The sequence below is a fragment of the Bombus impatiens genome, unplaced genomic scaffold, assembly GCF_000188095.3.
Source record: "Bombus impatiens unplaced genomic scaffold, BIMP_2.2 scf_0418, whole genome shotgun sequence".
Classification (NCBI taxonomy): Eukaryota; Metazoa; Arthropoda; class Insecta; order Hymenoptera; family Apidae; genus Bombus; species Bombus impatiens.
In genome coordinates, this window is record NT_176837.1 from 3,512,035 (window position 1) to 3,525,602 (window position 13,568).

Here is a 13,568-nt window from a genome sequence, read left to right on the forward strand (position 1 = left end):
GTAGTAGTAGTAGTAGGTAGTAGTGGTAGTAGTAGTAGTAGTAGCAGTAGTAGTATGATGATGCCGATGATGATGGGGATTATGATGATGATTATAATGATAATGATGATGATGATGATGATGATAATGATAATAATAATAAAAATAATAATAATAATACTAATAATCATAATAATAATAATAATAATAATGATATACATATGTATAGTCGTATAGACAATACCGGCGCAAATGTACAATATTTGAGAAATCGAATAATTACGCATAATTCATGTTAAAATAGTATTAGCGCTTACATGTACATATATAATGTAATAACCGCAATACGTAACACATACATCATACATTGGTTCATCCGTTATTTATTATTTTTCCATCACTTCTTTTTCCTTTTTTCCTCATTTCGAGTTTTCGTCGCTCGTTTCTAAGAAACGATCAATTCACTCGAATACCTCTCGTTTTCATTTTTTTATTTTTATCGTTTTTATGCTTCACAAAAAAATGTCGGAGGATGGATCGCGAAAAAAATATATATGTAATTGTACAAGCTCGACTAATTAAGTTACTTTAAGATCTAAGAGTGTCGCTTGAATTCTTGACAGCGCGCTAACCAAGTTCATTTTCGTTTTTTCTTTTTTTTTACTTGTTTGTTTGTTAATTGGAAGGACACTTGCAAAACATCTTTGCCGCGGAGAAGATCAATCGCGTTTGATCGTGAGTGTCGAGAATCGTTACACACCTTTCTGCTGAATCAGTCGATAAAACAGATTGATCGACGAAAATCGATCGCCTTAATATTATTGTAAAATCGACTATTTATTACTTTTGCCTTTGTTGGTATCCCACTTTTAGACTGGCTGTATCGTAAGAGTAGTTTTACGCAAATGTTGTAAATATTTAATTTATCGTGCAACAAAGTTATATCAAAGTGTTTCGGATTTTAAATAAGTTATTTTATGATACTTTAGGTTTTAAAATATATAATTGTGTAATATTATTTAAATTTTATGACTATTTAAACCTTCAGTTGTATCATTTCTAGAAATGTTCATGAAGAAATATCTCGTGAATAGGTTTTATAGAAATTTGTTTATAATTGTTTACGAAGCATGCCGTCAGCTGCATTTATGGACGAATAAATGTTGTATAAATGTCTCCTTTCTTTCACCGAATATTGCTACAGACTTCACTTCCTGCAGACAGTTTCAAAGTTATTTATTAAAAGTTTATTGCACAAACTGCTGAAGACCTGTATAGTAAGGATACTGCAATCATTGCGTTATTGAAAGAAAGCTTACACAGCTACTCTATGAACAATTCCTTAAAAAATATACCTTGGTTGAAATTACAGTGATTGGACTATTCGTCTCTGTTTGGAACTTTTGTTTCCGATTAAATCGTTTAGTTTAGAGACTATCCGTACATTATTTTTATTTCTCCCGGCATATAAATTGAGAGTTCAAAGAAATTTTCGCAATATACTGCGACACATATCAATAACATAAATTAAAACCATTACTCATTCACATTGGCTAATATTAAATTTATTATTATAAAGAGAAAATAAAACTTGTGAGATATTATAATAAATTTACAAGAATAAGGGACTCTTATATTAATATTACAATTAGACAATACAATGAATATTTTCCCGATCTTTTAATAATATTTGTTCAAACACAAATTTCTAGATTTTATAAATATTTCACATTAACGATATATAATAAATTACATAATTGAAATAGTTCTTCCAAAATAAACGATTTCATCGTAAAGCATGAGGAGTTGAATACTTTTATATAAATCGGCAAGTCCGGTACCTACGAATTTACAAATATGCCCAGTCGATTTCGGCGGCGGACTATAGTTTAATTGCTCTTGAAATAAATACATATGTATTTATAACAAGTCATTTTCGCCTATTTACACTTATGCACGCATTATAATACAATTATGAGTATTGATAGGTAGCACGTCTTATACATATATACCTATATAATTATATTTTTCAAAACCATATAGTGCGCTATGTAATACAAGGATTGCTCTGATTTCCTTTGATTTCTAACGTATGAAAAAAGGGATATTATATATATTAAGCATAAAGTTGTTTCAGCTGAAGCTATTTTCTAATTTCGCGCGTAAATTTATATCCTAATCTTAAAGACGGTTCAAACGCTATTTACATTTTTAACATTGAATTCGGCACAGATTACCTGTATAGTTAAAAAATAGTGTGTAGTTAATAAAGAAGATAAAAGAAGTCACAGAACCAGCAGTAACTTTATGTTATAATTTATAACAATTTCACTTGTCTATTAATCTCGTTTTTCTTCTCTTAAGTCTATCTAGTTAACAAGTTTTTCAATTATATTCCTCAATTATATTTGTAATTACGATTTACAATGTCACCTATTTGTATACATTAAATCATAAAATTTGATACTAGTTATTTATCTACGAACTATTATTTGATAATAGTAAATTAAGAATTCTCTTATCAAATGTTTTCTGGTTAGTAAAACAAATGCAAGGGAATGCACACGATATGGTATTCACCGTCGTATCAAGATTTTTATCAAAACCTCGCGCCAGGTTGAACACGTTAAACTATCAACGAACTATATAGTATTCTTAACGATTCTAGTATCAAGAGCACTAAAATCGAAGAGTATTGCTGGATTTGTTATTTAAATTGATTTACAAAGCGGGCGCCTTTGTATCACGGATCGTTACGTTCAGTTTCTCTAATCTCTTACTTTGAATTATTCTCACATTGCCATTTTCTTTAAGTAAACGGCGATGATTCGTATTTCTTGAAAATTGCTTCAAAGTCTGCAATTACTTTTATCGAATAATTATTGCGTTAAAAAGGGTGTTTTTTTTTCTATATGCAATTAAAAAATTTTACATTGAAACTAGACTATGAACTTCGAAGAAAACAAAAGATACGAGTTTACAAACGCAATGGATCAATGATATAAGAATATTTTGTTTATTTATATTTCTAATTACTATCGTTTCCAAAATAACGAAACGAAACATTTTTAGATTGAAAATTTTCATGGAAAGAAATCCCAAGACTTGTCAAGTTATAAAGTGTATACTGGAATATTTTAAACAAAAGCACACGTGTAATTACATGAATTAATTTTATAAACTTAAACTTTCTCCTCGTCGTAATACCATTTTTTCATCTTTGAATATTCGAAATCAGCCACCGTTAAAGATCTTGGCCCCACTTTTACTGGATAAAGCACGTGTTTTTAAGAAACATACAAAACAGAGATACGATCATCGGAATAGACTCCAATATCTTCGAAGTAATATTTTAATTACGTCCTCGCAATAATGGTCGGCCGACAATTTTTCGAACGTAGAAAAAGACACACAGCCAGTGCAAAAGTTGGACAAACTACAGCGTACAGGTTGAATTGCCGATTATATTTTTCAATACGTCGATCTCTGTATTTATCGATTACGATTTATCGGTACAGCGATAGTATAGTCTATTTTATATTGCACAGACTGTTAAAACGAATAATGTTGCTCAAGAATCTTTCGAGATTTGATTCTTAAAGTTTATGTACATCATATTATATAAATATTTGGTGATGTGCCATTGGAACGAGTTTAGTAATTTGACATTGTGTCTGTATCACAACATATCGCTCTGCTATATTATTAAATCCCATGGAACGTTCGTGTTAAAACTTAGTTATACATTTTATCGTAAATATTCCGTCTTGTATCATAGCTTGCTTAATCTACCTTCATTTTAAATACGATTCGATTTAGAAATAATCCTATAATTTCTTCGATATTAAATATCTAATTTCGGATAGCCTCGACATTATTTATACAAATTATCGTATGTCGTATTAAATATTAGTGCGAACTTCCCAGAGGATCCATCGATTGTTTTACGAGTTCTCATAACGCCACTCTTGGGCAACACAATTCGCTCGAAACGTCTGTATTCGTGTATAGTAACCATAGTGTAAGTAAGTACATGCCATGTATTTACAGTAGAAGGAGTTAAAAAACCAAATGACGAGAATTCATTTTTATTTTTCCAATGATATTTCTAATGATATCTCACGCTATTACACGATTTCCAAGTTTTGTCTGTTACAGTGCTCCGGTTTTTACGATCCTTTAACAAAATATAGATATCATGCAATAGCGGGAAAGCAAGTGTAGCTTATTGCAATATCTCAATATCGCTAAACAAATAAGTAATGATTCGATTTCTTTATAAATAAATTCTTTTAATCCTGCTACGATTCCTGAGTATTTATATGCCAATTTCGGATCTGTTTTAACAAACCAGACAAATTTCAATATAAAATACAAATCTAAAATTACTCTTATCGACGATTTGTTTCACAATTCCCTTAAACTTAAGAAACCTTTTTAACATTAAAAAACACGATTGGACAAAAAATGGCGGAAAGGTCGCAAGCAGAGTTAATATATATAGCTATTTTTTCGAAGAATTTATCATTTAGCTTTCCAACTCTTCAAGTACGATCTTAAAGGTAGTTTTGCGTGATCGTTAAGTATAATCGTAATTGATAGTCACGTTAGATAGCTCGTTTATTCGGTAACTATAATAGAGAATAGTAGTAAAAACACAGCGCGTGTCAGATCGATCGCGGAAATCGGATTGCTTTTAAAGATTTCCGTGATTGTTCCAACCATTTAACGTTAAAAAGTCAACAGTATTGTCGACGAGCTACTATTAGCGGATAGTAGAGGCAACTACGGTGATATGATTGAGTTTCGTTTATCTCGTTTCCGTAGCTTCAAAAGATTCGATCGTGAACCCTTCTCGCGATTATTTTACTTTCTTTCTTTCTTTTCTTTCGTTCGCAACGAATACGTTTCCTGCATCGCAAAATTGTTCAGCTACTTTCATTTCCGACCTTATTTCTAGTCGATTTTAGAATCGCGATAACATTTACACGTTCTTTCAAGAAAATCCGATCGAGCGTGGATTTTACATTGAAGTTTGTTTAAAAGTTGAAAGTAGACATTCATTTTCCTTGGTTCGATTAAAATTAATTCTACTGTAATGAAAAATTATTTGTGATGGATTTACATAAAATTTGATTTCATATATGGAAATAGGATTTAGTATCCTTTTCGGTCAAGTAGGTTTGTCTCATGATTGTTCGAAAATATAGAGTAAATCGTGTCTTTTCTTCGTTCTTTTGTTTGATTTTATCTTTCTCTCGTTTTATTTGATCCAGTATATAAAATCACATGCATCTTTGTAATTATGGTACACGTCGAATTCGCTTTGACGATTGGAAAAAATCCTTCGTGTATCAGGTTTCTTTCCTTTTCTATAATTTAAAACACATTTTGATGCACTAGATTTCATCTACGCATAAAAATGCAAGAAACGTGAAACCAGATTAATACAGGAAACGTACTGATCCTTGATCCAAAAGTATCACGACTGAGGATAAAAGGAGATTATTTCAACATTGGTTAACCATCACAACAACTGGTATCTTTACTTGAACTATTGGACTATGTTGTTAGTTAATATCTCTTTGTGCGTTCGTACCAATTTATATTTAATTAAAGAGAGAACAAGATTCATTATAGTAACAACGCAGGTTTGGCTGTTTGATTTTACATGATCGAGGCGTGAGACTAAAAAAATGGAAATTACCTATCTATTATATGTAGAAGCATCGGTAGCATAATTCTGTAATTAAGCGATTATTGCTTTCGATTTCGTTGCTGATATATCAAAACTATCGAGGCAGATGTTAATGAATCTTACAAACATTGCATTCCAACGAAGTTTTTAATAATCTATTATCTATCTCAGTGCGTTACAATTAATTGTAGGTACCTTTTCGAATACATAGTAACTTCTTCATTTAAGAAATTTTATATTCATAAGGTTTTTTAATTAATTGTGACACTAACGGATCAAGGACATACGAAATCACGTTCGTTTCAATAAAGATAGAATGAATAAGAATTAAAAGTAATTATTTTTAAAGATACGGCACTATGTGGACAAGTACACAATAAATAGCTACGTTACATTGTATGAGCAAAGTATTACAATTCTGACAAATTTTTGCGTTTTCTTACATATACTTTATCGAATGGATATATAAAACAAAGCACCAGTCATTTATATAATAAAATCATTACCATATTTATTTGTCGAATTTCCTAATTAATTTCTTAATATTAGTCTTCAAAGAAAAGTTGATTTGTTAGAAACTTATGGAATGTTTTCCGGGAGACATGTAAAATAAAAATAATTAAGGAATTGCGTTAGCGTATTAGCAAACGTTTCGCGATTTTTGTTACAACATCGTACGAACTGAGACAACAAGAATAAATTTACTTTTACAAAAATATGAATTTACGAAATGTAAGATTCGGTGTGACTTAATAGTCCTCACTTGCTGATTTAATATACAAACCTTTACATGTTATAATTTTCAAATTCCTAAATCTAGCGAGTAATCGAAACTCTATAAATGTTATATTTCATGTACGTACTACAGAGAATCTATATTAAGAAGAATTAACCTACGACATAAACATCATTTTGCAAAACGATGTTCTTTCCATACAATTTACTGTTAAAGTTTAATTTTATTTCGAAAATGCCACTGAAACAAAAGACCAATTTTAGGTACAATAAATAATTGACAATATTAGAATTCTGCGAATATTCTTGTGTTTCGATCACTATGGCTGCTGCATTTTTGAATTAGATTTTCGAACAATTTCCAACACGATCCAAGCTTTTGAAGTTAGACCACGCCAGCCGTGAGGCGAACTTAATTCGAAAGATATAATTTAATATAAAGCTTAAATTCGATTAAATTCGTTCTGTGACAAAACATTTTTATGTCTATCCTGTGTAGGACGCGATATTGCAATTATCTAGCGTAACACGTAGCAAGAATTATAATCTGCTTATTTATTACTTCTTTATTCTCTAGCGAGATTGATTGTGACGCGATGTAAAAACGCGAAGTAATTTCGAACTTTCGTGAACTAATTAAAACGATGTAAGATTTTCAAATTAAACAGTTTCATAAACAAAACTTCTGAGATGTTTCTAGACGAGATAGGTAGAATTAATTTTATTGGGTCAAATTCTCAGTGACATACGCTATAATTTTGTGAAAAGCAATAACAACAGTTAACGCTAATTATTGTTTGTTGTTTTGATACTGAGTTATGAGGATTTACAAGAAACGACGTTTCAGTATTGCTCGCTTCATTTCCTCTACAAGATTTTTTACTTTTCGTTCGATAGCAACAAGTATATATGTAATTTCACAACACTTGTTACTGTGATTACGTTTAAATTGAAAACTAGAAAAAAGAAACTACCGCTATTTCTAACTGTCATAAAAGTGTTAAAGATCCAATAGCATGTTTTATTTTAGAAATTGCGAGCAGATAGAGATTAATCGAAAGGACGAAACTGGTTCGTTTCTGCTAAGAGAAAGGAAAGAATTTCGACTAAAAGTTATCACACGTTCTAATTGCGAACTGCAAGAACTTTTGCAAAATTTGTTGAAATTTTAATTCGTAGATTTAATCTTTTCCCTGTTTATACACGTTACGATGCCATTTTAACACATTGCGTACGGAGCTATGTTTCTCAAATTTCTTTTCCAAAAATTTTGAAAAAAGCTTTGATCATAATTCATATAAAGTATGTGTGTAAAGGTTTGCAATATAAGAATATTATATAAAAGTATTGAAAAGTATTGAGAAAAGAATATTGTATAAAAATTATTTTTTGTCGTATTACAGTATATGTATTAGTATTATTGTGGGCGTATCATAAGATCAAATTATCGAATGATACACCCGATTTGAAGAAAATACGATTAAAATATCTCATTGATAGTTCATTGGAAACTACGAAGAGTAGTATACTATACAAACGTATATACAAATGGTTTTCAAATCCATTGCAACTTTAATCAATCTTTCTCAGCTTTTAAAAACAAGAATTTGTTGAAAAACAAAAAATTTTGCTTAATTTAGCTTGGACAAAATTAAATAAATTTCGTCTAAGCTGTAACTAGACAGTTGAATGTTAGTCCACTCTCCCTTTTTTTTTATTAGAATTAAATTCTTTTTTCATACCAGCTGTCTAATGAAGATCAACGGTATTTCAACTTGTTACTATGCCATTGTTTCATTTGATTTGCATGTGATTATTGAATAACGTCAATATTTTCACTATGTGAAATCGATCTAGCCTTAAATATGCAGTGTAAAATTTCAATATTGCAAGATCAGTACGCAATGTATTAATATCGTAATTATCGTATTATGTTGAATTATAACTCGCGTAATACGAGTACATCCGAGATATCTTAAAACCACGATTTTAACGCTTTGCGCTCAATTTTCTAATTCTACTATATAATCTTTTTTATAATTTTCTTTTTCATCTAGAAATATGCATTCATTAAATGTCTTTTCCTTCGTTGAAAATAAACTCGGAAGAACCCGATGGTATGAACAAAGCGCGAACATACCATTGTTGTTTATTCAATTGTTAATTCCTCGGTGAAATGAATTTTTCTTTTAAACCGCAATGAAGATTACATTTCCTGTAGATATCACATTTTTGCTACGTTTAAGTTAAAATTCATTCTTTGTAAAACCGAGAGGCAACGTGTTAAATAAAAGTTACATTCTATCTCGTTTCAACCGAATATCCGCGAATAATTTTGTATAATTACACGAAGCAAAAGCGTCTATGTACATGTATATCTATTTATACATTTTACGATATATACGTTACACGTACACTATTAACAATCGTATTACATGTATTTTCGGCCGATTCGCGAACACTACTTGCCTTTCAAGATCCTCGCCATAAATGTTCTACAATTTTTAACAAAGCTATAAATACAACGTATCAACCATGTAAAAGTTGTAAAACATTATCACGACTGTGATAATATATATTTTTATACATATCCTTTATAACATTTCTTTACAATTCGCAAAAATCGTCTCTCTATGCTCGGAGTATATAACGAGAAACATGTTGAATTTTGCAAACGAAGATACAACCTACTTCTCAAGCACATTTATGGTAAAGATTTGTAGACGATTCGATTAAAAAATAATTGAGAAAGTTTTCCTGATTTCACATGATTTTTAAGATTGAAGTTTAAGATAATTTTTATTTCTTTTTCTTATGCTTTTTTTATGTTCTTTCTTTTCTTTAATCACTATGGTTTTGATGAGCGTCGATTAATACTACCTTCCTATATGAATAAACATGATAATATTTATACGCAATTTGATTATATTCGAAGTCTCTTAAATGTTTTCTATTGTAATTAGCAGACATTACGGTGGTCCAGTTAAAATGTTGTACAACGAAAATAAGATATACCGTTGTGAGTATAATTTTTGGACGCTTCGATTGCCCGTGTTTCGATCCTTCTTTTTGTACAAATTCAGATAAAATTATTCGTATTGACCCTTATGACTGCAATAGTAGATAAGTAACGTGACAACAAAGTGAAAATGCAATTATATCGTTATTTACTAGTACATACTCGTAAGTTATTCAAGAGATATATGTTCAGGAAAAGAGGCCGTATGAGATAGATGGCTAATTCGCGTGACCAATCCAATGTTGACGTTTTATTGTTTTTATCAAGTAACTGAAATAAATAGAAGTGTATAATAAATATATACTTATAAAATATATTATACCGATCCATGTTTCAACTGAAAATTAAACAATACGAAAATCATTGATAATTTATAACACTTTGCTTTTCATATTATCGTAAAAAAATTTCATACAAATTTAAACGCTTTAATTTCCTTCTTGTATAGTTTACGTTATAGTAAAGAGAAAAGGAAAAGCTTAATAAAAAAAATATACATATAAAATTATCTTTGTATGTTTGTCAGATTTCTCAAGTTACTTAAATTTGACTCAATGGATCAATTTGGAAATTATTGCAATGTCAAATTAGAATCTACCCAGTACCTATCTAGTACGGGTTCTCATTATGATCCAAAAACGTACCTCGAGTTTCATCCCTTAAAATTCATCACTTATATAACTTTTTTGTTTAAACTTAACACGATTCTTTCACGCTGTTCTCCCGAGATTATCAGTTAATTTATAATAAATGTTCCCAGAGTATTCTCATAGAATCGAAAAATCGTGTGTTCCAACATTGATTATTAATCATTGTTCACAAAGAGATTTTATTGGAAAACGAAATCGTTAATGTTTATATACTCTTTACGCGCGTATTCACATTATTGATTGTCTCTACTTGTGGTCGGCAATATAATAATCGAGTGATTTTTGAAATTCATAAATTCTTAAAACGTTCTCTTGAAACGATCGATTGAACCGACTCGATTTCAGGATTAATGACATAAAAGTTTCGAGATCCTAAAAAACGTTTCTCGTTGAATTTTTATCAATACAAAAAATAATCTGGGTAGTATGGGAGTATTATCATCATAATATTTTTTTGTTTATATTGCATGAATATAAAATTAGGTTGCATCCTCAAAACTTTCGCAGTAACGTTACTTTCGAACAATATTTGTATTCTCTTAAACAATAATTTCTTCGCGTATTCTTCATAAAATATTTCATCCATAAAACACAAGAATTGCACGTATACCTCCTTATTTCTGGTTACTATTTTAATTGCAATATTTAACAATTCTTTTGCAACATAACGCATCTTTTTCAAATATTTTTCATCGTCATATGAAAGCATGAAGATTGTTGCGTACAGAGATATTGCTATTTAAGAATTGCTTTTAAGATTTAACTTCACACTTCTTTCGTACAATTTTCTCGATTCTTCCCCAAAATCTTGTCTCTGTGAATTATTATTTACACATGTTTATTTATGAATTATTAACTTGCTTTATTCTTATTTGTATACTTATCCAACGAGAAACGTTTCATTGTCAGGGACGAAAGAGACTAACGTCGAGCGACTTTGCATTACGAAATTGAAAAATTCGTGCTGTACCTTCGGAGCGTACCTACATGTATGTATATATTGCCATTATAATATAGTTTAATAGTCCTACGATATCTCCTACGTTATTTATAACGCTATCTTACACCTAATTCTATCGTTGATATTATTAATTAGTTGCGTTATAGTGGAATTAGTCGAGTGAGAGGCACCATAGAATCTTTATATCGTACAATCTTAATACGTTGGAGCGCGTTTTACAGAGTATTTTTCCGTTTCCATTGAAGTGTAGCAACGTTTTCAAAGCTACTTACAAACCGAAAAATCTACCACAATGACAAGAAACTGAATTATGATCATAAAAATAAGCATTACATAACTTAATAATTATTAATGGTACATTTACGATCGATTGACTGGAATATGTTCGTCTTAATTGGACAACTTATATATTACGATTAGATAGTCGACTATAAAAGAACGAAAACTCTTTAACAACATATATTTTACAATTTTCTTCGTTATCCTGTTAATTTTATCATCCGAAATAATATTTTTACATCTACAATTTTTTATATATCCAATTGCATACGAGAAATTAACTTCTTTGAAAAATTTTTAATGATACTAAAAAGATACTCGATTCAAAAATACTCCTAAAAAGCTGCTTCGTTTAAGTTATATATTCTCGCTATATATTCATATGATATCCATATGTATGTATTTATATATATATATATACAGAATTGCGTTACGTTAGACTCTAATAATAATATAGTGAAGACGATAGATATATTCAGTGCAATATTTCGCCCGATTATGTACGTAATCCTAGTTATCAAGAAACTGGTCCGTCCCGCACAGAGATCGATTAAACTGAAAAATTTTCGTGCATTTCCAAAGCACACGTGCGTCTCAAAGAAACGATTCGCAGAAGATGCTGATTTGTTTTACCATTCGAATGTATAACGATATCCTCTCTTTCTTGTTGATTTAATTAGATTCAAACCGAAATGATCGAGTATGAAAGAATTGATTTATCACAGATTCATTTACTGTATCTTTGAACATGGATACATTGCTTGAAATCTTGAACTGAAAAATTTTGATGAAGATTTCTTGTTTTTTAATTATATGATATAAATTATTATTTTGTTCGAATAAATATTTTAATCACCTTTAAGCGAAGCGAGGCTACTTAATTTTGTTAGCCGAACTTTTGATTTAAATTACACGTATCAAATAAAAAATATTATTAAATATTTAAAAACTTATCAAATATCAAATAAAAAAATAATTGTTATTATAATTCATTGGTAAATTGCAATAGAAAAAGGAAAAAGGAGCAACGAAGATAAGTACTATACAAAAAAAAGAGATGCTCTATAATTATTTCATCTTTTTGAAACTTATTTGAATTCTAATTATTGTTTAAATAATGAGCCCAGAATTTTTATAGCCATAAATAAAATTGTTTAAATAATGAGCCCAGAATTTTTATAGCCATAAATAAAATATAACCTTTCCTTTACACTCGAATGGTCATTGAAAAATAAATAATAGACAGAAAAATGCTTCTTGTTGTACGACATACGTATGCACGCACACGTCTCGAATCGCTTAGAAATTAGATGTGAATTTATATATAATATTTTACGGTGTCAGTAACATTACAATTCGTTATATGCCATATTCGATAGCCTACGTAGAAAATATAAATGTATTTATACATGCAGAATATAATTCGAATTTCTTTTTCTCTTTCTCTTTTTATTTTTATTTCTGCAATATTTCCACTATCACTATTCTTTCGTCTCTTGCGTCCAAGTGCACAATCCTTCATGCATTTTCGAACAACATCGATATAAGATATTCGTGGCGTGATATAAATATCTGAGATTGTACAAATATGTTAGAAAATGTATTGAATAAAATTTTTTGAATATTTGGACGTTCTTAATCAGAGATTTATAAGGCAATAATTCTCTAATGTCTCTAACAGAGATAAAAAGATTTAATGAAAGTAACAATTAAGAAAATTAAATATCCATCAGTTAATATTGCTCTCTTATATATTTTCTGTCGTGTTTCAGAACAGTTTTCATATATAAGATGGTGCCGAGAAAACTTACTTCATTCTATTACAGTTTGGATCTGTGAAAACCAAATATTTGTCAGTAAATCACGACTATGAATGTTGGAAAGCAATTCGAAATAAATATTTTAAATGATTAATGTTTTTCGTAATTTCCTGCATCGTTTTTACATTAAGACATATTCGCACAAAACTTGCGGAGTGAGTTAAAAACCACGAATACCCTATATAGCTACCAATTCTACATTTGCATCAAAGATCATTTAGGAGAAGATGATATTTCAACGATTTCAAAGTATAGATATATATACATGTATAACATTTTCACGTAGTCCGGCAAAGTTTGCGTTAGAAATCGAGAAAAAATAAAGAGAAAGAAAGAGATAGCGAGAGGGAGGGAGAAAAATGTTCGTTTCGAGCAAAAGTATGTATAGAACTCGACATCGCGTTTTTGTACAATGCGTGTTCCCGCT